General features: G+C 39.1%; 1 long non-coding RNA gene across 2 annotated transcripts in view; it reads left to right on the top strand.

The window, feature by feature from the left end:
• The window catches only part of LOC118561804, an 82,615-nt gene that overhangs the window by 37,943 nt on the left and 17,907 nt on the right, over positions 1-26,765 (top strand). The window contains exon 2 of one of the 2 annotated variants that reach the window (XR_004930276.1): positions 15,236-15,300. The exons of the other annotated variant lie outside the window; for it this stretch is intronic. This is a non-coding gene — a long non-coding RNA (uncharacterized LOC118561804). The remainder of the gene's footprint in view (positions 1-15,235; positions 15,301-26,765) is intronic. 2 annotated transcript variants of the gene reach the window in all.

The following is a 26,765-nucleotide window of genomic DNA, read 5'->3' as shown; positions in this document are numbered from 1 at the left end:
GCCTCAATTTTTTAAGTACAGTTCCTTCCTGTGGAGTGGCAGCAGTTGACTGCAGTTTCTCAGGGATCTCATCATCCATATTCATCTAAAAGCTTTAATGATTTAAAAACGATGATGAATAATATTCCTTTGAATAATAATAACTAAGCCCCCTCCATGCTGCTTCACTCAGTTTAAAAAAAGATGAGGAAATACTTAATGTACTGTCCAGTAAAATCATGTTTTAGCTTATTAGATTAATTACTGACACATTTATGATGAGCTCCCCTCGACAGACCGAGGATGCATGAATATTCAGTTTTTTTTTTCCTGGTACAAAAATATCCTCATGGTGGTTACATGTTTAAATCATGAGCAAGGAAGGGAAAAAAATATGAGTGAATTTTGCTTTTAGAGGTCTCCGTCGCTTGTTCCTGTAGTAAGCAGCGAGGTCAGTTTTGATGTTCTTTGAAAGCTTTGGTACTCGAACATTGAAAGATGGATAGTACCAAGGAGGGTGACTGTAAATCTGAACTGCAATGATTGTAGTAACAGATAGTGAATGTTGTCTTGGTAGGGAATCAGTTTCTTTCCTCTCTCTCACTCCAGAACTGAGTGCATGTTGTAGCTAGCTTGTGAAACATAAGTGATAGGTAGGCTATCATTGGGGATGCTTTAGTCAGAAGTTCTTTGCCCCAATACAGAGTCGCTGTGTGAGTTATTCTTTAATTTAAACCTGTATATTAAAATTCTATATACAGACCCTTTCCAAAAATGCTAATATCATGAACTTTCCATAATTCCATTTAAAAAGTCAAACTTTAATAGATTACAATTTCAGGGCCCACAATTTAAATTATGTTTTAAATTGTCACACACACTGATCATCTTAAACTTAAAGCAACTGCAGAGTTTTCCCTGGGTGTCATTGGATTGCTTCAGTTTGGTTCAATTACCTCAGTTCTGTTCAATATGGGGAAGACTGCAGGCATGACAACTGGCCAGAAGACAATCTTTGATACCCTCCATAGGATAGGTAAGCCACAAAGGTTCATAGCTGAGCATGCTGGCTGTTCAGAGTGCTGTGTCCAAGCAAATTAATGGAAAGTCAAGTGGAATGGCAAAATGTGGCAGGAGAAGATGCACCTGTAATGATCTCGGCACTGATGCTGGTCCGATCAGCCACGCCGCACACCCGCTAAGTTCCACCCCGTCTGCAATCAGTGTTCACCGGTTCCACCTGTTCCCACCACTTTATTAACAGCCTTTGGACCTGTCATCAGTGCCAGAGTATCTCGAGCCATGCGGTAAGAATATTACAGAGTTTCACCTTGTTTGCCTGCCTGTTACCCGACCTGTTCTGCCCTCAGTTTTCGAGCCTGTCTGACCTCGTCCTGTCTCTGCCTGTCTACCTGGAAACCAGACCCGATCTGCCTCCTGTCTCCGAGCCAGCATGACCCCTTTCTGGATTTACCTCTTTGGACTACCTGCCATTGTACCGGACCTTGCTCAGCCTGTGAGTACCGAGCCTGACTAAACCCTGTAACCTCTGAGCCCTGCCTGTTGTCAGACCCGGACCGGACCCTGCCCCCGCTTGTGGATCGCCCTTTGGATTACTCTCAGAACTCCTATACCCTGACCACAGACTGTTTCTGGAACACGAGCCTAGAGAAAACCCCAAGCCCCGTCAGCCTGCCTGTCGTTCTGTCATCGGCTCAGTAGGCTCTGCCCCTCCGTACCCGAACTCTGTAAGGTTAGGGATCCTTCATTCACAAGCACATCGGGCTACTCGGTGTCCCATCCAAGATGGTAACTACTACGACATATGACCTCCGACTTAAACATTAAAACTATTCCTAATAGGTCCTGCCCAGGCACAAAATACCACCTTATTTATGGAAAAAGAGGAAAAAAAGGGTAAATCTTTTGGTGTTGCTCCAGCCGAGGAGATGCTGCTCGACCCAACATTCGTTGATCCCAAACAGAGCCCTGGGGTAGGCTTGGCAGCAAGAAACACCACGTTCCTTGGGTGCTTCTCCGACGATTTGTTTTGCCAAAACAAAAATTAGTGGATCTTGTCGATCTCTGGACCACTCATTTTAGATCCAGCTCCAGTGTATCAGCCTACAGAGCTGATACACAGCTCTGGTGACTGGTGCTTCCATTCTTTCGGCGGTCCTCCTGTCAAGGTTCTCCCCTGTCGACCACCATACATTGCTTTGTTTGTGGTCTCTCAGTACCCTGGTCAACCTCCAGACTTTCTATGCCACCTCCCCATCGTCTACCTCTAAGGCCCCTTTCCTTTTCTTTCCTTTCCTTTCCTCTCCTCCCTCTCCTTCTTCGTCTCAACTGTTCCTCATTTTCACCTGATTGTACCCACATGCTCTGTATGCTCTTTTAACACCCACCCCGGTATTTTTACTCTTTGGTTCACACAACTCTATCTTTTTGCCTTGGCAGATTGAGAGTACAACCAATTCAACTGTCAATACTAATAATTCATCACAATCTCAAATTGTTGTATTGTCCTCTCCTATGTACATGCCACATTAATCCTCCTTTATACACAAAGGGCCCCTCATGTTTTACAATCATACCACAATAATACAAGAGTGGATTAGTTACTTACCAAGGTAACTTCATGTTCAATTTGAGATTTTCATTTTCAGAGATGGTTCACCCGACCTGCATTGCCTTTAAACAGAAATAATGCTCAGAAGAAATGAAAAAATCTAACGAATGACATGGAAATCTCTGGGAGATTAATTCATGCTCATCCACTTAAGTGCATAAGCACTTCTAAATACTTATGCAAATAAACAGCTTGATTTCTATTTGCATCTGAGAATTGGAAATTCTTAATCAAAATGTCTAAAGAAAAAAATGTTTTGTCATAGATTAAAATCCTGTGAGTGTACAGTGTGTGATTCAATGGGATTGGTGTATGATGTGTACTCAAAGACCGTTAGGTTTATTCTGGTAGCAAGCTTTTAACTGTGTCTTTACATTTATTATCACGTTTAAGGATTTTAAAAAGTTGGGGATGGTGCACAAAAGTTAAAACTGAAGCTATCTTTCAAATCCTACAGGTCTTACCTGCAGTGTTTACTACCTTAAACCTGGCACAGCTTTCCCCTGTCGTTATATTGATAGGGTGCCCCACCTTTTCAAAAAATAAAAACCTCTGACCCCCCCCCAAATGTTTAATTGCAAAAATTGTATTATCTAAATAAACACAAATCACAACAAAAGTTATTTAAGGTTATCAAACCTATATAAAACAAGGCCTATGGGAAACACTGGCAATAACACAATATGAAATGCATTCAAGCTTTAGTAATTTGGCCGAGATATTGATAGGCATATTAGTTCTGCTGTTTTTTTGTAGTCAGCTTTCTTTTTGCCTCTCTGTTGTTGATTCTTTTATTTTAACTCCCTCTGTTTTATATGAACACACACATAGAATCACAAATCCTGAGTTGACTTGTCGGGGGTGTAACCATCTTTGTAGTACCGCTTGATACAAATCTTCAATGTTAGGTTTAGTTTAAACAGAGCTCTTGTAAAACCTGGATATATTGAACTGTTGTCATAGTCTAGGGTTGAGAAAGAAAATCTTTTTTGCAATTCAGTCATTTTCAAAAATTTAACTGCCTCAGAATTTCTGGCTGCTTGGATTAACCCAATCATAATGTGTGTATGTGAACAGTTTGCCTTGTGATGTATGCCTCTGATGTTAGCTAAGTCTTGCTTATGACTGCAGTGGTTTCAGTCAAATGTCTTCAAATGATAGCCTTGTGTAAAGCTTTGTGACTTTGGTTAAACTGCTGCCAGATTCCTTTAGGAAGCAGCCCTAGAGGGATTTCAGCTCTCTATCACAGTTGTGCACAGCTTTAAGGAAACTGAGTATTATATAGGAGCCTCCTCTCCCCCAGAGACATAAAGGATGAGGGAGAGATACTGCAGTACAACGGAAAAATTAAAAGGTGTTTGTGAGTGGAAAAAAAAGAGATTCTGACTTTAAAGAAGAAATAAATTATATTTTCATTACCTCAAGGCTCTACCTCGGATCACAATTGTGCATATTTTTTTCTGGTACCTACCCTGAAGCCAGCATTTTGTTTTTTGACAGATGTCTTTGTCTAACATGTTTCCATTTGACTTAATCTTCTAGAGACAACCTTTGTTCGACCTCTCTGGGGATGGATAATACATCAAAACAAAAACGAAGTTTAGAACATAAGGAAAAATGTTGAAACAATAGGTTTTTAAGATCTTTTCATCATGATGAGCTTTTAAAGATTACAGGAAATTGACATCTGGTATTTAAACTTCCATACGTCAATTTTTAGAAATTCAGTGCCAAGTTAGCTGATCTTACATTGATTACGTTGTAAATATATGCTTAAAAGTACACTATCGCCCCCTTTTTCTGCCAAATAACTATTGGCTGTCAAAGACTGGACTTAACTAGACCCCTGAAGGTATTCTGTGATATCCGGTACCAAGATATTAGCAGCGGATCTTTTTAAATTCTGCAATTTGCAAGGTGTAGCCTCCGTAGATTGGATGTGTTGGTCCAGCTTATAGGTCTTTGAATGTATTGAGATCTGAGGAATTTTTAGGTCAATTTCAAACTATTCCTTTTCCAGTTTTCTGGCAGATTATCCTAAAGAAATATACCAGAGCCATCAGCTAATACCAACCTGCGTTGTCCTATTTACGTATACTCTGGTGTGTTTCCTTTGGACTGGACGTTGCTAAGACAGTGCGTACTGATGTGTTGCCAACACGTCCAACACACCAGCGGGCCACAACGAGGCCACTCTTCATTGGCACTGGCATTTGCACATAAGATCTCCTTGTCAGTGTCTCAATGTCATTGGCCAGCATACGGAAGGGTCCGTCTGGCTGGGGCTGTGCAGAATGGGCGCCGCCATCTTTATTTACATGCCGGCCCGCGCATGCTGGGGCAGGCGTCCCCGCAGCACTGCGCAGATCCGTGCCCCACGCGGCAAAACCAAACCTCTGCTGCTAGCCTACGAGCCGTCTCCTTCACCCGCAGCCCGGGTCTCTCCTTCTGACTGTCCTCTTTAATTTTTGGCCCCACAGCTGCTCCGCATCAGTTTTGTTGATGCTAGGATGTAAAAACTGATGCATTTAGATCCAGTCCCGCAAAACTGCACTTTTAATCCCTTGTAATAGAGTAACAAATTGACCACTTGCCAAACCTGCTGTGATGTAGTGTTAGGAAGTACTTGTAATTTTCAGTATGTTTTCTGAAGTCAAAATTGTATACTTAGACTTTATAATGCTCACAACAGACTCAATAACTTTACAACGTACTAATGGTTGCACAGGTTCTGATCTGATCATGATCTGCTACTTCAAAATGCTGCTTTACTATCATGTGTATTGCATATTATGTCACATTGGTCTGCAAATAGGTGAGTGTTCTATATTTTCCATTGTTTTAACCACAGGTTACTTGAATGCCTACTCTATTTTATCAGGGTATGCTATATTGTCAGTGGTTGTGCAATATTTACTCTGGCATTTATTGTTTTGCTCTAATTTCTGACGTTTCCCATAAAGTTCGTCCTCTGCTGCTTTAGAGCTAATTTTAGATTAGATTAGCTTGTATTTTCATTATTATGTGTAACTCTGCCTGTGTCTTTGCCACTGTCACAGCTGGATTTCCCCATCGTGGGACAATAAAGGAATTTCTTATCTTATTTTATATTGTCTTAGTTTCTTTACCATGATTGAAATTGAAGTATTTTGCTGTTTCTCAGTCATTTTCATTCTCTACCCCACGTGACTCAGTTTCTTCAGGTCAGATTTTTGAAACTGACATGTGCTTTCTTGCCCTCAGCTATAAAAACTATTGCATGTTTGCAATTTTTTTTTTATTCTTGTCTCAAGTGTTCCTTTTCTTAGATGTCCAGTTCAGTCAAAATAAAGAGTATAGTTCCTTGGATTGTCAACGGGCCCCTCTGGTTAGTTCTGCATCGGGGTGCCTCTCTGTCAGTGCAGCTTCTCTGGGATTTAGCTCAACTGAGGCCAGTTTGCAGCTGACAGTTGCTTGCACTGCAGACAACTCCAGCTGGATGGATTTGTGCAGCTTAGACTCTAAGTTAGTTAAATGAAGCCTTGAAGGAGAGTGAATGAGATTCTCCACAGCACTCAAAACAAAGCAAACAAAGCAAACTTGCCTTTCATTCAGAGAGTGAAACCCAATTTCTGCTGTCACCTTTGGAGATGGTGATATTGCAATAGAGACCTTTGAGCACTATGGAATTAAACTTTTTAAACAGCGCTGCAGGAAATCAATGAAAAAAAGAGACAGCTTTTTTTATAGTTAGAGTTAGTACGAGAATGTTTTAATAGAAAACATACTGAAGTTAATTAGTTGAAACCGTGTCCAATTGCTCATAATTATAGATCAAGAAAGAATTTTAAGGTGAAACTTACTGACCAGCTGTAATAAGCAGCTGAGTTTCCACCAAGCTGGTTAAACACTCATGGAAAAAATAGTAAGGAATGAGAAGCAGAACCCTTTCTGCTTGTCTTTTACAAAAATTTCTGCAGCGACGGTAAACAAAGCAGCTGTGAGTGGAGCTCCAAATCTCCGGGTGTCTCCTGTGAGACATCTCTTTTACCTTCTGTTTCCCTTAAAATTTGAAGCTGACTCATGCGTCTTTCTGAGCTACCCTACCGAGCTACGTGGTCCCAGTGATTATTTTCCGTGATGATATCTCTGACGGCAAAATCAGGTTAATAAAGATTTAAATGCTGTCAGGCAGAAAATTGAATCTGGAGATGCCCGACATTGTTTCCAAATGAAAAGCGCTTGAATAATAGAATAAAAGTTAGAATAAATGCCAGAGTGTCTGATGGAAAATCAATAACTCAAGAATCTTAAAGGTCTGTCAGTGTACAGCATTTACGGGGTAATGAAATATTGTTGTTTTAATTGACAAATTTAGTCATCATGTTTTGATAAAACTTTTCTGTAATGATTTTTGGCATCCACATCTATCCATTCAAAAATCCTGCTTCTCTTATGAAAGGCATAATATATTCTCAGTATTTTGAGTTTACTGATGCCAGAAAGGCAAGTACAAGTAAATTCAGAACAAAACTAGACATTAAGTGTTAAAACCAAGGACTGTTTGAGGCTGTTGATTTCAGCCAAGGGTTTTTACTTTAGGGCTAAAAGCCATCAAAGGTTTGAGGTGTTTTGTTTCTAGAAAGCTAAGGTGCGCCTCCACTAAGCGCCAGTGACAAAACCACTGTAAGAGCAGAACAAACATTCTGGGTCTGTTCTTCTGGTTCAGGGAGCAATCTTTATATTTAGATGTAACATCAACATTGCGTTGATTGCCTGCCATTGGTCACTTTACATTTCACCTCTCAAACAATTCGCACGGACAACGGGGCAACATTCTGCCCAACTCGCTTCACCGTCATCAAATAGGAGGAACGTCTATCTTCTTGCTGGTTCCTCTTGTCTGTTCAGCTCACCATGGCGCACCTCAATTTTACTCAGCGAGTCACAATGTTGTATATAATGTTTAAAGTTGAACAACGGCGCCAGCATCCCTGCGTCCACCAGATCCTCCAAGGATGCAGCCGGTACATCAAGTACCAACACATATAGATATATTTAGTTTAATATGATTTAGTATCACTTTCAATTTGACCAACGCACTTTCTGAAGGTTAAGGCTAAGGGGTTTACAGCTACTTTAAATGTTAATGACACTGTATTAAAATAACTGCATCATCCGCATAAAAGTGAACTATAGCTGAATGTTGAACTCCCCAAGATTACTTATATTGACAGAAAACAGAATTGGTCTCAGGGTTAACCCTTTAGGAACACTAGTGTTCACCTCTAAAACTGCACAGTGGTAGTTAGCTATAGACACATTGTGTTCGGCTAATTTGGTAGTTTGAAAACCAGTGCAGTTGAGGCTCATGCAGTCAACTCTTCAGTCTGACCATAACCACACAACCATTTTATAAAAAAAAAAAAAAAAAAAATTGCAATGGGCAATATTCCAAAGTAACAAAGCTATTCCTAATATTAGCGCTTCTTAATCTACTAGTGATAAATTATTTTTCACGTAAATATTGTCTTATCTTAGAATTTGTGAAGTGGATCTATAAGATGGCTTCTTGGGAAGAACTGCTATTAATTAGGCACAAAGTAATATTGGCTCTCTCTTTCGCTTTTCTGAAACATTTAAGAAATGTATTTTGACTGATACTCTTAATGGTGTTCAAGATAATGTTGATGTAACAACTGAACGTTAATCATTACCTCATCATTTGAGTATTGCTAAATCGGCTGTCGCTCATCCTTACTTCACAACTTCAAACATAACTGTCACTTTATTGACGTAATTTATATGGATAAAGAGGCCCTTACAGTTGCCTCCTGGCTAGAATAAATCTCGTAATTTTACACACGTACACACACAAGATCCACACAGTCTCACCTCTAATTTCCCATTATCATCCCACAGTGTCTTTGAATTATTCATGGGATGGCCTTGCTGTAGGGAGAAAGTGAATAGATGGGGATAGGTGAAAAAATGGAAATTAAGTGAAAGTGTAAGAGGAAGAAAAACGCAGAGTGAATTAAAGGTGATAAACAGCAGAAATAAAGACTTGTTGAACTTTTTTTGAGAAAAATAAAGCAGTGAAAAGACAGTGGAGACAAACGTTGAACTTAAAAAGGCATCTAGGTAAATTATGGCTGGATAACACAGACATAAAAAAGAAGGGATTAGTTTAAATGAGGCAACAGACCTGCAGCAGAGAGGAAATGTCAAACATTTCACTCCTGCTAACACAGCAGGATCAGATGTCTCCAGCAACGGACAAATAAAACAGTCATCTCTGTCAATCCATAAATTGTTCCAAATTAGCAGAGCTTTCATTCAGCATATGCCCACTTAAACTGAAAAAGAAGATGGGTAGGTGGAGTAAAGTGAAACAGAGATTTATATCCTCCCCCGTCCCCACCTGTCCCGCTGGCCCACCTGATTCTCTCCACCAACTGAGAGCAAGCTTGAGGAAATTCGCTTCTAAACTGAGTCCTGTCTGAATATTCATCGGCTTAATTTGCATAGCCCACAGATGGCAGAAACAGATGCTCGTTACGGCAAGTGTCAATTTTCAAAAATTTGCTTTTATGACAAAACAAATAAAGCTATAAAGGAGAATAGAGTGACTGGAGGCATCCTGGCGGAGTTGCCAACTGTGTCTCTGTGTCCAAGACCGTTAATGCATGAAAAACTTTGAAGTGTGTAGCGCACAGTTCACAGCTCTCCATGTGGTCGGTTATCCATATGGGATAGACGTTTGTTGTCACTTTTATTCAGTTTAATCATAAATGTGCTCAAAGGTACATTGTGTTTTGAACACTCCTTTTGGCTTCGCATGCTGGGCAGAGGAACCTTAAGAGACGTTTTCAAGGCAGAACTTGCAACTTCAAGGGTTTTCATTTTATTTTATGACGTACAGTTTTGAAATTTTAACTTCAAAAGGAATGCACAACCATCCATCCATTGTCTGTAACTGCTTATGCGTGCAGGGTGGGGGTAGACCTTGGACAGACCCCAGTCAAGGGCAATTTAAAAAGACCAGTTAACCTCACAACATGTTTTTGGACTGTGAGAGGAAGCCAGAGTACCCAGTGAGAACCCACCTTTGCAAAGGGAAAACCTGCAAATGCCACAGACAAAGACTCCAGTCCATTCTTGCTGCAAGACAAGAGTACTATTCACTGCTCCACTGTGCAGCCATTGAATGCCCAATAAGTCATTAATAAATGGTGTTATACTTTCTTCAAAAAGACCCAATAATGTAGATTTAAGCATGTCAATATGACGAACTAAACCATAGAATCTTAAGCAAAATGTACATTAGTACACATACAGTGGTGTAAAAAATATTATATTAAATATGTATTTTTATTTTATTTTTTCTAAATTACACCTATAATAAATATAATTTTTTTAACTCTTTTAGCCTACTTCATGTCAGAGGGGTTTCTATTTTATTTCTGCAAAAATGTGATTATTCACAATTTATGATTCAGCAGTTATGTCAATTACAGATCAGCTTAGAACCATCATAATGTTTCTGGAGACATTTCATACACTGGACTTCAAAGTGAATTGGAGATACATGTGGAAGTATACATATCTCAACTGTTCATTGGGCTGTGAAAGTAAAACTACAGCGATTTACAACATTAAAAATGTTTGAATAATGCTGCTCTCTTAGACACTGTGTAAAGCTAGAATACATGAATTTCAGATCTGAACTAAAACATGATGAAAAACAAAAGTCTGCTACTATAAAATTTTTGTTTTTTTATTTTTTATTATTGCTTCTGCTGCTATTGGCCTTGATCGACTAATTAGACAGAAAACAGGCAGAGAGGGAAGACTTTTAGCAAAGGTCTCAAGGTCAGGAATCAAACCGTAGGCAGCAAATAGCCACTACACCAAATGCTACCCTGATTTCTATGCTTTTAAGGATGCTTTTACTCTTTAGGAAATATATATTTTTAATATATTAATTGTCATTTGGTGTATGATGTAGTATGTATTTGCTAGCATTATATAAAACTATAACATTGTAAAGTATGAATGTTGGAAACTTTAGGATGTAGCTATTTTGAGGGCACTTTTCCGATCCATAAAGTTCAAATTTAAAACGTTTAAAGTACACCTATTTAAACATGTGGCACAATTTCACTCACAATTGTCCGCTGTCAAAACATTATAGAAACTCCTTTATCTGCTGGTCCAGCTGCTTGTCTTCGGGGTTATGTCTCTAACAGCGTTGCACGTGTAGGAAGTGAAATTGTCTCCTACTCATCTTTGCAAAATAGCTCTAGGTAAATTAAAGAGAATGGATGGAGTTTATGAATTACAATTTTTCACATTTCGACACATATCTCAATTAGATTTAGGTCTGAACTTTAATTGGGTTAGTCTCAACCTTTCTGCTGTGGCTCTGGATGTAAGCTTGGCATCGCTGTCCTGATGGAAGGGGAAATTTTGCCCCTCAAATATTTCACTATTTCCAAAAAGGTTTTTCTTCCTGGATTCCCCTTTGTTTTTCATCAAGCCTAACCAGCTTCTATTTTCCCATTGAAGAAAATATGCAGTGTTAGAATAATCCAGTTTTGCATGTTGTCTAAGAAATATACATTTTAGTTTCATCTGACCAGAGCAGCTTCTTCCACATGTTTGCAGTGTCGTCTACAATTAGTGGCAAAGTATAAGTGTTGCTTTTTAAAACGTTCTTAAACAACGGCTTTTTCCTGGCCACTCTTTCTCATAGGTCAGCTTTGTGGAGTGTAGGATGTATAACTACCCTGTCAACAGATTATGTCTTCATAAAATCAGGTAAAAATCCCAAAGCAAACAATTGAATTTGTGGTCGTAACATGACATTTGTTCCAGAGTGTGATTCTTTTGTCTCTTTTGGCTCCCTGTTGCCTTTTCCTGCATTTTTAGATTGAACCTAAAGCTTTCCATTGGAGCAAGCAGATTTGTTACATGTTAAAACCACAGTTCTTCTTTCTTTGCTTTGTCCCCTGTTGCTTCAGCAGCTTGGTCCATCTCACGACTCCGCCACGCGTAGCTGCTTTCGAATATTAATTAAACACCCTTCTGTGTCATCAACCCCTCTAGTGAGCAGCTTGCTCTTTAATTAGACCTGACAAACGCCAGGGAGAAAGACACACTTCTCACTGGTCTGCATACAACAGCACAGGTGTGCCTGAGATGGGGGATTTAGCCGGGGATAAAGTCTGTCTTCTTTCGTTTGGGAATTTTTGTTTGTGTGTGTTTTTTTTTTTTTTTTTTTTTTTTTAAGAGTCCGCCGCTGATTCCTTTTGGAGATACAGCATTTGGCAAAGTTCTTACACCTAAATACGGTATTGATTTCAGAGATTAAACTATATGGTACTGATACCAATTTATACGTTACATAAATTGCAAATGCATGTAATCTTTTTTAACTTTTTCACATTTCTAATGTAACCTAAAACTGCAGCACGGTTTAAGATGATTTAGATTGACAGGCCAATGTTTGTTGTTGCTCAATACAAACAGGCTCATAACAGATTCTAGTTTGATAAATAAAAATATATTAAAAGAACGGTTGTGGGGGTATGTATTCGACCCCTATTACACTGATACTTGTGAAGCAGGGGTGTCCAAAATCCAGAACCCTCCAACTGATTTTGTGTGACCTCCGATCACAAATCAAGAAAGGTTCTTATTTGGCTCGCCAGGATGGGTGGTTGATGATGATGGTTTTTTCAATTAGAGCCACATTTTTACTGACAAATTGAGATTTTCTCATAGAGAACACAACACAAACGTATTTATCTTTTAATAATCATGCTTTTTAACATTTTCTATTTCATAATAAATTCACATCTTTTGATTACAAAACAGAGTATGACACCAGAGCCAGCCCTAGTGAATTTGGTGCCCTTGGCAAGATTATTTATTATTTTTAATTTATATATATTTTTAAAGCCGTTATTCAAACAAATGTAAGACCGACTGAAGTTTTCTTTCACAGGGGTGACCTGGCCAAGAACTATATTTTGGTGCCCCCCTAGCTATAATATGCTATGGTAAAAACTATTGTTGGTCACACTCTGTGTGTGTAAACTATATATACTATCCAATTTATTTTATGTCACAATCTTTAGCATAACAATAGAAGCTTGTATGATGGTTTTTAATAATAGAGACAATTGGTTTTCTAATTGGTCAAATATGTAAGAACGATATTAAGTAGAACATTTGAATCCGTTTGGAAGCGACAGCTCACACTTTTTTTCTGTCTCTATGGAGGTTTAGAAAGGTTTGAAGGTTCAGCCATTTTATCGGCACAGTAAAAATAGGCATTCATAGTCCCATTTCCTCAGTGCATCTGCCCAGGACAGATGGGCATGAGATTTACCTGTTGCTGAACAGTACAAAACACTCAGCTGCAGCAGACGGACCACTGGATGTGTTTAACATACATTATTTAGTTTAGAAAAATAATTTATAGATTTGCACAGCAGCTACAGCATCTCCAGCAGCTTTATCAGCCAACCTTACTTTCTTATCCCTTCCAGCCATTTAAAACGGGGATTTACTGTTCGTATTTTCTCAGGTTGTAGCTTTATTTCTATGTAAAAGGAGGAAATAAAGAAAAATAAGTGACAGAAAAACCTAACCTAACACGTTCTGTTCCAGTCCACCTGAGTAAAAAGTAAAAAAAAAAAAAAAACAATGATTCTGGCTGTTTTGGCATCAAGACTATGAAATACTGAAATAATAATGAGTCAGATGTATAAAATTTATACAAATAAATAAATAAAATATATTCCAGAATTTTTTAAAAGCAAATTGTTTTAGAATTTCTCTCTAAAACAAATAGGATATCCTTGTCCTATTCTGAGGAAATACTGTCCATCAATCATTCAGCAGATTAACCCACAACATGCTGTTCTAACATCAGTTTATAGCTGCTTCTGCTGAAAAACACAAACTGTGATATAGATCTTACTCATAATAAACAGCTTTGTCTTCTCACCTATTCTCTTTTGAAAGTGTTATTGTTTTACACCGCAGTTGCAGCTTATGCTAAAATGTCTTTTTTTTTCTTAAAGAATCATCAACTTGTGATCCTGGGATTTAATGAATATCAAGGAAACAAGCGACTTGAACTTGTGAGTCAGAAATGACAGGCGTGTTTAAAAGGACGTAAAGTTTTGACTTCTGTAGGGACAGATTTTCAGCTGGGTTGAAACCAGCAAAAGCGTGTGGAAATCATTGCTCAAACTGGAAACCCTGGGGATTTAAACGGAACAAAAACGTTTAGCACTGATCCATCTGTTCCCTCTAAATTAATTTAATCAGCAAATGCGTACCTTATTCGGAAATGAAGCAGCGCCTTCTTCTTTAGCAGTCATGACCATCAAATTATGCCAAGAAGTTAGTGTTAAGAAGTTTAGGAGCAGTTCTTAAATTTCAGTTTTATCAGTTTTGTTTTCAAATGCATATGAATTAATAAGTTACTGATTGATATCTTAGGATGTGTACTTGAAATGGCAATGTTGTTTAATTTGTACTCCAAGGAAAAAAAATAAAAAATAAACAAAATCGCCTCCTTTCTGTACTATGGTGCAGTTACTGTAGCTAGACATATTTGTTGTGGGTTAGGGGATTTGGCTGTCCTTCCTTTCACACCAGCCAAATTCGCTCCAGAGCAAAGGAGGCAGCGTGAAGCCCAGACTGCCACTTTGCCAACTTTCCTCCACCAGCAGCTCCGTCTCCCTAATGCAGTCTCTTCGTATTTCCTACACCGTCCTGTAGAAGGACCATGCCAGTCTTTCAGACACAGTTTTATTTGGGGTTCTTCTTCAACGGATCCGAATACTGATTTGTTAAATGTTTTATAGATTTCACTCATTTTGTAGGTAATATGCTATAAATCATGACCTGCAAACATTAGGTCACATTTACCCTCTGAAGATGACATAAAGTTTTTTTTTTCATATTTTTAGCATTCCTGTCTTTGATTCACAAACTGAAAAATGTTGCATTGAAAAAACCTTATCATCATGCCTTATTGTTTTAGCTGAGTTTTGTAGAGGACCACTGTGGCTCAATGGGCAGAGTATTTACAATCTGAAAGTTGTGGTTTTGATTCCATCTACCTCTGTCTGCATTTCAAATATACCTAAAGTTAACCCTAAGCTGCTTATCGGTTAGCGTATTAATGTATGTGTGTGTTTCTGAGTGGGGCAAGGTGACCGTGGCGCTAGTGTTAAGCGCTTTGAGTGGTTGGTAGGAGCAGAAAGGCTCCATATAAGTTCAGTCCGTTTATCATTTATCAAATGAACAGCTGACAGATTAAAAGCCAAGTGCATTCTGCGTTTAGTTGTGTCTTTTTCCCAGAGGAAGTCATTAACTGTACTCCTGGCTCACAGCTTGATGTTCAGCGATGTTTCTTTTCTAGAACTATTGCTTCATGAAGTTTGAGTATTCTGTTTAACCTTCCCATAAAAAGAACCTCAGGATCGGCGTTTGTTCTTTGCTTCTTTTATTAACTGTCTCTTCCCTGTCCCGCTGCGGAAGATGTGCGCGCATACTGAGCTTGGTCCTGCTGGAGGTTTCAGTCTATTAATGGATGGTTTCTCTTCACTGTTGCCACAGGCTTGCTCGGTATGGGCGATTGATGCAAAGACAGTGGCCTTATGGAATCCGCTTGACTTTCTGAGGTAACTTCTTATTATTTGGCCTTAAATGACTGAATTTGACTGTATTGTATTATGACTCAACTAAATGTAATTGTGTCTAAATGTGGGACTGAATTAAATCCAAACTCACTTATATACTAATTGGACCTTGCTTGTTTAGTAAGCTATAAGGTGACATGTCATTTTATAAAGTAAAATAATTTTTCTATTCTATGAAAAAAAAAAAAACCCACTGGTTTAGGTAATTGTGACCCAGACCAAACCAATGCATGTTTGGTTAATTGGAGAGTCTAAACTTGTTCCATTTGTCATTTTACGTTTGCAAGCAGTCAAAAAATTATGGGTTTGCAGGGAGAAAAGTGTGAAAAATATCCAGATTTTCCGTTCCAAGCTGAGATTCCTTTTACCATACTGTTCCAGGGGCACTAATTTGGAGATGAAAAGTGTGTCTTGGGGTGTTGTTTATTCTCCCAAGGAACTGAAACAGACGCCGGGTTCGCCTGCTGAGAACTATCAAAAGGGTGTTAACGCTCGTAGACAGTGAAACTGTGTTGACTTGTAGGCATGCAGACGTGAAGACTTTGCAAAACACATAACACTGCTGTAGGGGAAAAAAAACATAAGAAGCAATGCAACTTTAAAATGATCTAACCTTTAGGGGACATGTTAGTATACAACTAACCATTTTAGGCAGTTACATGTAAAGGAATAACGTTATTAGAGCTATTTAGGAACGCGTCAGAGAAAACATGTACACCCATTACTTCTGCTTCTTATATTCCGGTCATACTAGCCATAAAAAGACAAGAGTCCACTTCCGCAAATCCACTTTGCAAACTAGAAAGTGTGTTAAATTTGAATTTGGTGATAGCATAAAATTGTTGGTTATGTCTTTCAACAGTGCCAACAAGACATCTGGCACGTCTGGAGGCAACATGTCACCCCTGCTATCTGAGCTCACATTGACAGGGGCTAATGACCTGGAAGAGTTTACAGTCCCAGTTCATAAGGGCCTGTCTGTGTTTCTGAGAATAGCCGTGTGATTGCGTTATGCAGATATGTATCTGTCAACCTGCAAACGCACCTCTTGCCTGATCGTGTCCACGTCCCCTGCTCAAGCTGCTGGACCACCGTGCGTATCTGAGTACATGTGTTTGAGAAGTGCGTTCCTGGGTGGGTAGAGGTTTGGGACCTTTTCTTTTATGCTTATGGAGAGTCCTACTGCATCTGAGCCCCAGGTCCTTCCTGCTAGACTAGTAATTAGGACAGGACATGTTGACCAGTATCACCTTCAGCTGGGACCACTGACAGAACAAGGACAGACGAAATTATACACCTGGATGCTTCATAGGTTTTTTTCTCTCTCTGCTGGTTGATGACCTAAGACCTAAAGTTGTTGTTTGACCCATTTAAAGGAATAAATTAATGTCACCTTGTGTCACAGCTGACCATCGCAGAGAGTTTTCTGCACTTTCTCAGATTTTCTTTGTGGAGATAAAGCACTCCTTTTAATGAGCGCCATAAGTAGCTCAGCATCAAAATGGTTCACTATAGAAAAACTACCCGTTTGTGATGCTGCAAGTTTCTCAACTTGTGTGTGAAATCAAGACGGCTAAACATAGGCCTGTTGTGTGAGTTACGTATTTCACTGTTGCATTTTACCAGATGAAAATGCTTTGATCTAATACATTGAATTTTAGCTCGGGCAGTATGTTTAGGGTTGTTGTCCATTTGCAAGGTACGCCTCTGCATTAACCTCTAGTATCTTGAATATCCTATTGTTTTTATTTCAGGATTTAACTCCATCCTCTTCCTATCAACTCTGACCAGCTTCCCCGTCCCTCTTGAAGGAATGCTTTCCTTCAAAATCCTGCTGCCACCATCATGTTTCACTATCGGGATGGCATGCAATGTAGGCATGTAGGCCAAAACGTTCCAAAAACATTCTCATGTTTGCTTTGTATCCTACATGGCGTGTTACAAACTGCTACCCATAATGGCTTTCAGCGATAGCTTTCTCATTGAATGCACCATTATTAGCTGTCCTGTCGACTTTTTCCCACCTGAGCTGTGGATCTCTGCAGCTCCTCCAGAGTTACAGTGTCCATCTCGGCTTCCTTGTCTGTTAGTTTAACTAGATGGTCATGCCTTGATAGGTTTGCTGTGATGGCTTGAACGGTGCTCCATGAGATGTTCAATGCTCGGGATGTTGTTGTAAAACCAAACTGCTTTAAAATCCTCCAGAATGCCGGCCCTGACCTTTATGCTGTGGCCCTTGGTCTTCTCGATGCCTTTTGTTCACCAATATTCTCCAACAAACCTCTGAGCCCATCACAGTACAGCTGCATGAACAGTTGGATCAAATTACCTTTTACTAACTACCAGTTAGTTTTCTTCTCAGCACAACCTGTCAGTTTTTGACATGTGAAAAATATAAAAATACTATTTTCACTGCTGAGACAAAAACAATTTTCAAGATAAAACAATGTCTCCCCAAATTAATGAGCACTGGAAACAAGTGTGAGAGCCAAACAGTATTACATTTTTTTTACTATATACAAATATACACAAGCCCACCTTAAAAAGTATGTTCCTGTGCTCACATTTTATTCTCCTTTTTTAAGTCCTGCATCTTATGCTTTAAGTTCCTCTTATGGGATGAAAACTGCGCTCTCAGTTGTGTTTTCTCTGCTCACAGACTTTCTTTGGTCTTTCTTAGAATGAACTGGTGGTCTCGTTACAGTTGGAGCAAACAGAAGGACAGTTCGACTTTGACACCACTGTCTTGTTTTGGGCTGTGCTTGTTTTACTTCTACAGATATCAGTGGGCTGGGAAAACAAAGCTACAAACCCAGGTTATATCTGCGAGGTTAAGCGGTTTTAACGTGGGCAGCAGGATTTAACCAGGAGCAGTGGATGTTTATGCTAGAGCCGTCAAATCTGACCTCAGAAACAGATTTTACATGAGGAGCAGACCATATTGGTAAAGAAGCAAGACTTTTTCTGAGTGTCAAAGAGTTTTAAGGCATAAACAGTATAACATCTGATAAAAAAATATTGTATGAAGCTTGTTTTCAAATTAAAAGTGCTTTTAGATTTTTTTTTAAAGAAAAGAATTCCTTTACGTTCTTGGCTGTTGCTAATTTAATCCAGTCTTGTAGCTCAGTTTAAAATGAGTAAATCTTGTGATGGTAAAATAGAATATATTAGCATATCCTGTTTTACACCATGTAAAATGATATGTGCAGTACGGTACTTTGGCCTGCCCGGATGTTTTGAAAGGTGCAAAATATGCATTTACTTAAGGCATATAGCAGGCCTGTTGTTTTGTTGGTAGTACAGTAAGAAATTAAAGCTGCACAATATCAGGAAAACATGTAATGTGCCATTCGGTTGCTCAATATTCCATCCATCTATTGTCTTCTACTTATCCGAGATCAGGTCGCAGGGGCAACATGTGCAGGAGAAACTAAGGGCATCCTTCTCCCCAGAGGCAGCACCTGCTGCTGCCGCAAGGCAGTAACTGCAGGACATTGGTGCTTTCACCTGAAGTCGCTAAAGTTGCCAATAGCACAGAAAAAAAGGTTGCTATGAGTCATGTTTTGTGCCTTCGTTGTGTTTTTTTTTTTTTGACTGATTGGCTTTTTTCTCCCCATTCTCAATTTAAATCCTGTACGCTTGATATTTATTTGGGAGTTATTGCATTCAACAGCTCAAATATTGTGTTTTATTGCCATTCAGAATTTGCATGTGTGTGATTGGAAGACAATATCCAACCAAATAGTGCATTCAAGGTGTACTTTAGGTCTGCAAAATTACACACATTAATATTGTGATTGCGATTGAAATTAGATATATTGTGCAGCTCCAGCAGCAATATTATTACAGTGGCACAGGATCCTCTGTGTCCTGACCTTTACTTCGTATTCTCTGTCTTGTAGTCCTGCTTCTATTAAATCCTGTAACATTTCTCCCATACATCACGGAATAAATGTTCATCTGCTTCAACATGCTTTACTTTTGTTTATATAGAGAAATACATTGCAGCTAAGGTGGCAATAAATATCCACTTCAGTAAATCACACATCAAGCAATTAAGGCATTTGACAGCCAACGCACCCTCCGCTGTCCCAGGCTCGTCGAGGTTGGCTCCTCAGGCCCCCCTTCTGGCTGAGAAATGCGATTTGGGAAGCATTATCTCAGTGTTTTGTCATCGATTCCCCTGACTGATCGTGGTCCCCGCTGGGCAACAGGCTCTTACTCTTGATTTATAACTAATTATGTGATGATGATCTTGTGCAGAAGGCGGTGAATGGGCTGTGGTTGGTTAGGAGAGTAGTGGGAGCAGAATAAATCACCAAACAGACTCTGAGAACACATTCTGCAGTCTATTTTATCTCCCTTTGTATTCCTTATCTTCCTCTTTCTTCCCCCCCCCCCTCTCTAACATCTAAAACGTCATTTTTTTTTGTCTTTAACCTGTTGCAGTTTGTCAAGTCTAATTGCAAGACTTTATATGCTTTAAAATATAAAAAAAACTATTTATTCTGCAATACTGCCAGGTGGAAGAAATAAATTTGACATGCTTTGCGCCCGTGCCACACCACAAAGTGAGCCACCCATTCTGCTCTCATGAGTCTTGCTGTTAATGAATCTCGAGCGGGCGCATCATTATTTTATCTCCGCGGCATGAAATCTCCCTCCTTGATCTACTATTCATGAGAATTAATTTTAGATTAACACGAAGCTGGTTCACTGCCTTGCTGCTTTATTGAATGGCAAATAAGTAATTGCACATAACCAACACAGAACTCCCTTTGCAATCTGGAACCGACAGAGAGCCTTGTTGATTAAGAACAAACATGTTGCTCGGCGAGGCTGAAGCGATGAGAAGTTATTTCCGCTGTTTTAATGAGGTGACTTGCTTACAGTACTTTCATCATCATAAGCTTTTGTTAACCTGTCGAGAGAGCTCTCGTCTCGTTTCCGACACAGGTTTGATTAACAGCAGGGTGCGAGCGAGTTAATATTTGCACACGCAGCTTGTACAGTCCATAGGGGCTGATTCAGCATTCATTTAACTGTGTATCAATATCAGTGTCAATTAGGATATCAAAGTTAAACATTTCTTTGAAAAAAAAAAAAGAAAGAAACGCAATCGTTTGGGTGTACACTGTCTGCGCGAGTGCCATCCCAGGTGGAGTATTATTTGCCGAAGCAATGAGAGACAAGGCGGCAGAAGTGGAGCGTTTTATCTCTGAAGCGCGCCACATTACAAAAATCTCTCTTTTACTCCTCATCATTAACCGATTCCCAAAAAAGCTCTTGCTGGGAGACGTATCAACATGTTGCTACAGTGATGCAGACGCTAATGGCATGTGGGACCACTGATAATTTGAACATCTGGCAGGGAGTATCTGTTATTCATGTGTGAGAGCAGTACTCTCTTCCCCACAGATCTTTTTCTTTTTTTTTTTTTTTATTAAAAAGCTGATTTTATTCACCCAGTATCAGAGCACACGTCACACTGTTGTTGCAAGTGGAAGGTCAGTTTTTGTCAGGGGGTTTCCCTGCTCTGGTTCTGCTTCAAGCTTAACCCTGTTTCTCTTCTAGACATTGCTATTGTTATGTCAGAGCGAGTGTGATAGCAATCTAGGTCATGGTCCAGAAAGCCAGATTAGGGTATAAACACCTCTTATTTTGGTGTATTTGGTGTATCTATTTCTTCCATTTTCACCACAACTCTGAACAAGCCCAGCCCATACGGGGAGGTTGAAAGATAGTTTATATCTGATTGCAACATGGCTGCTTTCCTCCCCGCACTATTATTTTGTACATGTAACTTTGTTGTCTAATGATTCCTGCTATCTTGTGGAGTATTTATATTGTGTTTGCCATATATTGTTTGACATTACAATGTTTCTACAGGAGACGCTTTTGACAATTGCTGCATGGATAATTATATTTCATCTGGCAACAAGTTATTTAGCCACTGATGCAGTGAGTTGTTTCACATTTCTTAAACACCAAGGAAAGAAGACATTGCGCAGTTGTAAAAAAGATGTTAATTGACTTCAGAAGGGTCAAATTATTGGCCTTCATGAAACAAATAAAACATTTAGGGCGATAAAACTACTAAAATTACTGTTAACCGCTCTCTTCAGTAGTGTAAGTTGGAGCGTTTGCACACCATAATGCGAAGGAAGCTCAAGGGGCTGGGACTAAACAGCTGTGTAGCCTTAAGAAAACCACTAATTAGTGAGACTGATCTGGAGAAAAAGGCTTCTGTTTGCTAGTAAGGATTAAGATTGGACTCTGGAGCAATGGAAGGTCACGTGGTCGGATGAATCCAGATTTACCCTGTTCCAGAGTGACGCTGGCATCAGGCACATAAAGGGACTTTTTTTGAGTCATGGGAGCTCTGGAGGTGCTGACGTTCTTCATTTCTGTGTTCAGTGATGTTATGTGCACAAAGAACGAGATCAGCTGATTACCTGAATAAACTGAATCACCAGATTATTCCATTAAGATCTTCATGAAAAATGTATGCTACTCTGGGTTGTAACATGGCTGAGGCTTTTCAACAATGTCACGGCGAATTTACGCTGTAATCAGAACTAAAGGCAGCAACAACAAAATAGTGGTGTTTATCTTTTTTTTTGAACAGGCATTTCAAGCGTGTGCATGTCCATAAAGTCTTGACTTTTTTTTCAGTAATGAATTATTTAAAATGTAATTAAAATGACAAGTCATATACCATGTTAATAATGTGCAGGATATCACAAGATTTTCTCAGCTTTTTTTCCCTTGCATCTCTATTTTTTAGTTGACTTCAGACTCTACATTTGTTTACATCATCAAATTACCACAAATGAATTGAAAATCAGATGAAATTCATGATAAAACTGTTTTTGCAGTTCAAGAAACTAGATTTTTAAGAGATGGGATGTTACAGTTTAGCTTTTTTAACAGAACAAATCAATAAGGGTTATGTTGCATAAAATTAGTTGTCAAGTAAAAAGAAAGGACTAATGTATGAAATGCAAATGAATGCTATGAATATATCTATGCAACAGTTGTATAGTATAGAAATATTAAGGGAATTCCAAGATTTAAGAATTAGTTTTTTCTGTAAATATTCCAATTGGTTCATCTTGGCATAGTTCTTCAACAACTTATGTGATATTAAGGGACATAAAGAAATAGCTTTATCAATCTAATTTAAATACAAATATAAGTAACACAACCAGATTTCAACCATAATGCAATGTGTTGAGGTGGACCCAGATCCAATACAGATGCAGGTGGGTGTATGGTGGTGCGAATACTTATTCATCAAGAAACTAAGCAAGTTACATAATGACAAAGAAAATCAGCACATGGAACAAGGGCGAGAGCACTGGAAGAATCCAACATTGAACAAAGAGACCAGAGAGCTAAGATGCTGTTAAGGTGTAATTAGTGAAATGGAAACCAGGCGAGTACAATCAACAGAATTAATTTGAGCTGAAAAGGCTAAGGACCTGAGGAGTGATGATTAATAAACTCAAAATGAAGACAGGAGGAGCTGGACCTAAACACGAAAGGTTCTACTAATCAAAATACACAGAGAACAGAACAGAAACTCAACTCAAAAGAATAATCCTCTATGGAAATACCTAAATCACAATAACAACCTAGAATTGAAATACAAACACAAGTAGGAAAGCTCATCCTGCTGTGGATCATGACACATGACATTTATCTTTTTTTATTATTGGCATTTCTTTACTTGGTTTAATGTGTTTTTAGAAAAAAGACTCAAAATAAATTCATTGTTCTTCCAATTATATTCTGTTAAGATGATTCCATAATTTTTCCTTTGAAACTTGGGTGCTTGGGAGGCACATGTAAGTAATCATTTATCAATTTCAAGTGTTCGTCCATCCAAAAACACAATTTTAAAGCCACAAATTAACATACGTTTTTAGACAAATTCAGCATATTTTGCGTCTTTTTCATTTACCTTATTCTTAAGATTCCACAAATTTGGTACAGTTTAAAGTGTCCACACTGAGGAACACATACAGGACCACATTTTTCAGTGAAAAATCAGCATTAATCCAAATTATGATTTTAAACTTTGGATATTTTAAGGCAAAATAAGTAAGAAATTTACAGTAAGAAGGACAAAAAAAAGAGAAGCTGTTTCCAAGCTTGTTTCTAAGCTTGTTTTGGCTTTGAGGCTTTTGAAGCGTTTACCTGATGGGAGAGGGGCCAACGCCGCATTGCCTGGGTGGGTGGGATCAGTGGAGATGTGTCTGGCCCTTCCTTGGACTCGTTCTGCATAAAATGAGTCTAGATCCTGTAGACGGCATCCCACAATCCCCTGCGCTGTTCTCACCACCCGTGCTAGGTCCTTCCTCTCCTGGACTGTGCTGCACCCATACCATACAGTTATGCTGATACATAAAACACTCTTCATGGTAGCTAATATAGAAGATCTTTAGCAGTTTAGTGGGAAGTCTAGACCTTTTCAGTTTCCTGAGGAAGAAGAGCCATTGTTGGGCCTTCTTCACCAGGTGGGATGTGTTTGCAGTCCAAGAGAGGTCGGAGGAGAGTTAGGGACCACACCGAACTGTTTCTGGTTAGGAAACACTCTGATTGTATATTTAGGTAGGACGGCATCAGTGCAGATGTGGATATAGGAAAGCACAGATGATGTGTAGCTTTCTAAGTCAGTGCCCTCTTTAAATACATCCCAGTCAGTGTTGCCAAAACAGTCCTGTAGAGCTGAGCAGGACTCTTCTGTCCAAACCTGGATTTTTTTTTTAACACTGGTCTGGTTCTGCAGATCAGTGGCTTGTACGCAGAAATCAGCTCCACTGAGATGTGATCTGATGAGCCGAAGTGAGGAGCTGCAGCGGCTTTGGTGAAATGGTGCAGTAAACTTGATCTAATGTATTATTGTGCCTGGTCGGGAACTTAATGAGTTTATGGAACTTTGGGAGCACCGACTTTAAATCAACATGGTTAAAGTCCCCTGCAATTATCATAGCCACTTCTGGATTACTGTTCATTTGGCGAGAAACAAAGCAGTAAACAAAGCTAGTTTAGCGATAGCTTTCGGTTGAATATAAACAGCAATGATTATCACAGAGCTGACCTCTCTAGATAGTTTAAATGGTCTGCACTTAACTGCAAGGTATTCCAGGTCAGCTGAGCAGAAGGTTCTGATGACTTTTGCAGAAGCACACCAGGAGTTGTAGATGTAAATTGCCAGACCTCCTGTTCTGCTTTTCTTCGAGGTCGCCATTCAATCGGCCCGGAACAAACTACACTGCTCCAGTGTCACCGCTTCGTCGGGGTCGCTCCGTCTAACCCCCATTCTGTGAAAATCGCTAAAAATCTGTCCATTTTATGCGCAGATTCTTAACCGGATCTTACTTTGGCCAGAGTTAGGCTCGAGAGTGTTGATCAGTATGGATTAGCTTTTAGCTGAGTCAGCAGGCCTAACCCGACAGCCTCGCCATCTCCTTCTTCGCTTACCCTGTTTCCTGGATCTCGAGAGCGCATAGAGTGAAGCATCTGTTGTCCATTTCAGGTCGGGGTGAATAAAGTTCGGATTCCACGGATTCCTCTCTCCTGTATTGTATTAGAGCTTGGAATGGCGATAACACGAATAAGAACACAAAGACAAACAAAATTAACCGCCGTATCTGCAGCAGGTACCTGCGCCGCTATCTTGGAACAATGGAAGTAATATTCCCTATAAACAATCGGTCTTCTCCATCAGCTGCATGAAAAAGTAGCTATACAGAGAGACACAAGTTCTTTACCTTTTTCTCTCAAGCACAATGTTCAATGAAGATGAATTCTGCTGCTCGCCACATCACTCCAGAAAAGTTAGTGGTTACAATTTACTGAGCCTCATTCTCCTTTAGAGGTCTGCCATGAGGGGTCAATTACGGAGACTTAGCTCCATCAGTTATTAAAGCATTCTCTTTCATCAGCTGAAATATATTTTTTCCACTGCTGCGTTAGCCCAACATTAAACTCTGAACTTACCCTCAGTCCTGTGTTTCTGACAGAGGAAGTTAACTACAGTGCTCTTAAAAAAAGCAAAGGGCCGGTTTTTCTTTTCTGGGGCATTTATTTCAGGGAAACCCAGACATGGTAAAGAAGTGCAATTATAGGAAGATACTTCTGTCCAATAAGGCTCAGATAGGAGGAATACCTTTGGGATTGCAGCCCTAAACTGTACATTTTATATTGTCCTGAGAACTGTTCATCGTAAAAAAAATAATTGAACAAACAAGTCGGTTTTATTTTTAATATGTGTACACAAGCTTATCATGTAGCGTCTTTTATGTGGAGAAACAAAACACAGACAGGATCATGGAGTGAGTAGGAAGATTTAATGATCAAAAAGGAAAATGTGAGAATAACAACACAAGACAATGATCAAGGAGCAACAGAGAAATGGGATAAAAACAAAAAACAATTGTTTGTACCGTTTATATGGGCCCACAATCAATTAATCTGATCATAATGTGTGTTTATATGCACCTGGATTTATCCAGAATAGAACCTCTTTGACGTGTGCAGTTATCAAATTTCCCTTAAAAAAACACAGAAGAAGTACTTCCATCTGTGCTGAACAACAAAAAATAGTAAACAAAGCAGCATTGTATGAGTTTGTTCGCTTCCAGGCTGGAATTGACCCGGTTCTAATTACGGTTGAAACATTTCTGAATAAATAACAATTTTGAGCTCTTTATTTGTTTCAAACTAAAAGGTATTTGGGGGCACAGTCAGTTTTACTTCCTGAAGTATTTCCGCCACTCAACAACATGGAAATACGTAATGTTTATGTTGGGCACACGTGCTCTTAGGTCTGTTTGCCACATTCAGAATAGGTTCATCCTGACCAGCGTTTATATGCCTGCCTATGGTATTATAAATCGACACAAACCACACCTCTCATTCGGATTACAATTTCATTCCAATTTAGCTTAATCCGATCGCATTATTCCGATTGGCTTGATGACATGATGCATTTTTATTGCGATTGGCTCTTTATTCTGTTATTTTGTTCATGTAAACATAGCTAGTGAAACACTTAACCAAGGAGAAAAGACAAGTACTAACCAAAGGGGGAAAAAATAGAATTCAGAGGAAACAACACAATACATCAGAAACTAAAACTAAAGGAATCAACTAATAAAGCAACATCTAGAGAACATAAACCAGAAAATTACGAGAAAAGACACAAAAGAAACCAAAGGATCATAACAAAGCTTATCTATTGTTGTATGGGATGCCATTTTACTCTCATTTGGCTCAAACCAAACAAAAGATAATCAGAAATTTAAATTTCAGAAAGTTTAAAAACTTGATTGAAACTTAATGTCACATACTATTTCTGTTAGTTGGCATCTCTAATAATAGCCAAAGTTGTAATTTGTTTATAGTAATTAGTCCATGAATTTAAAAGACTTCTCCAC

The sequence above is a fragment of the Fundulus heteroclitus genome, unplaced genomic scaffold (assembly GCF_011125445.2).
Source record: "Fundulus heteroclitus isolate FHET01 unplaced genomic scaffold, MU-UCD_Fhet_4.1 scaffold_72, whole genome shotgun sequence".
Classification (NCBI taxonomy): domain Eukaryota; kingdom Metazoa; phylum Chordata; class Actinopteri; order Cyprinodontiformes; family Fundulidae; genus Fundulus; species Fundulus heteroclitus.
This window is presented reverse-complemented; position numbering and strand designations above follow the sequence as displayed.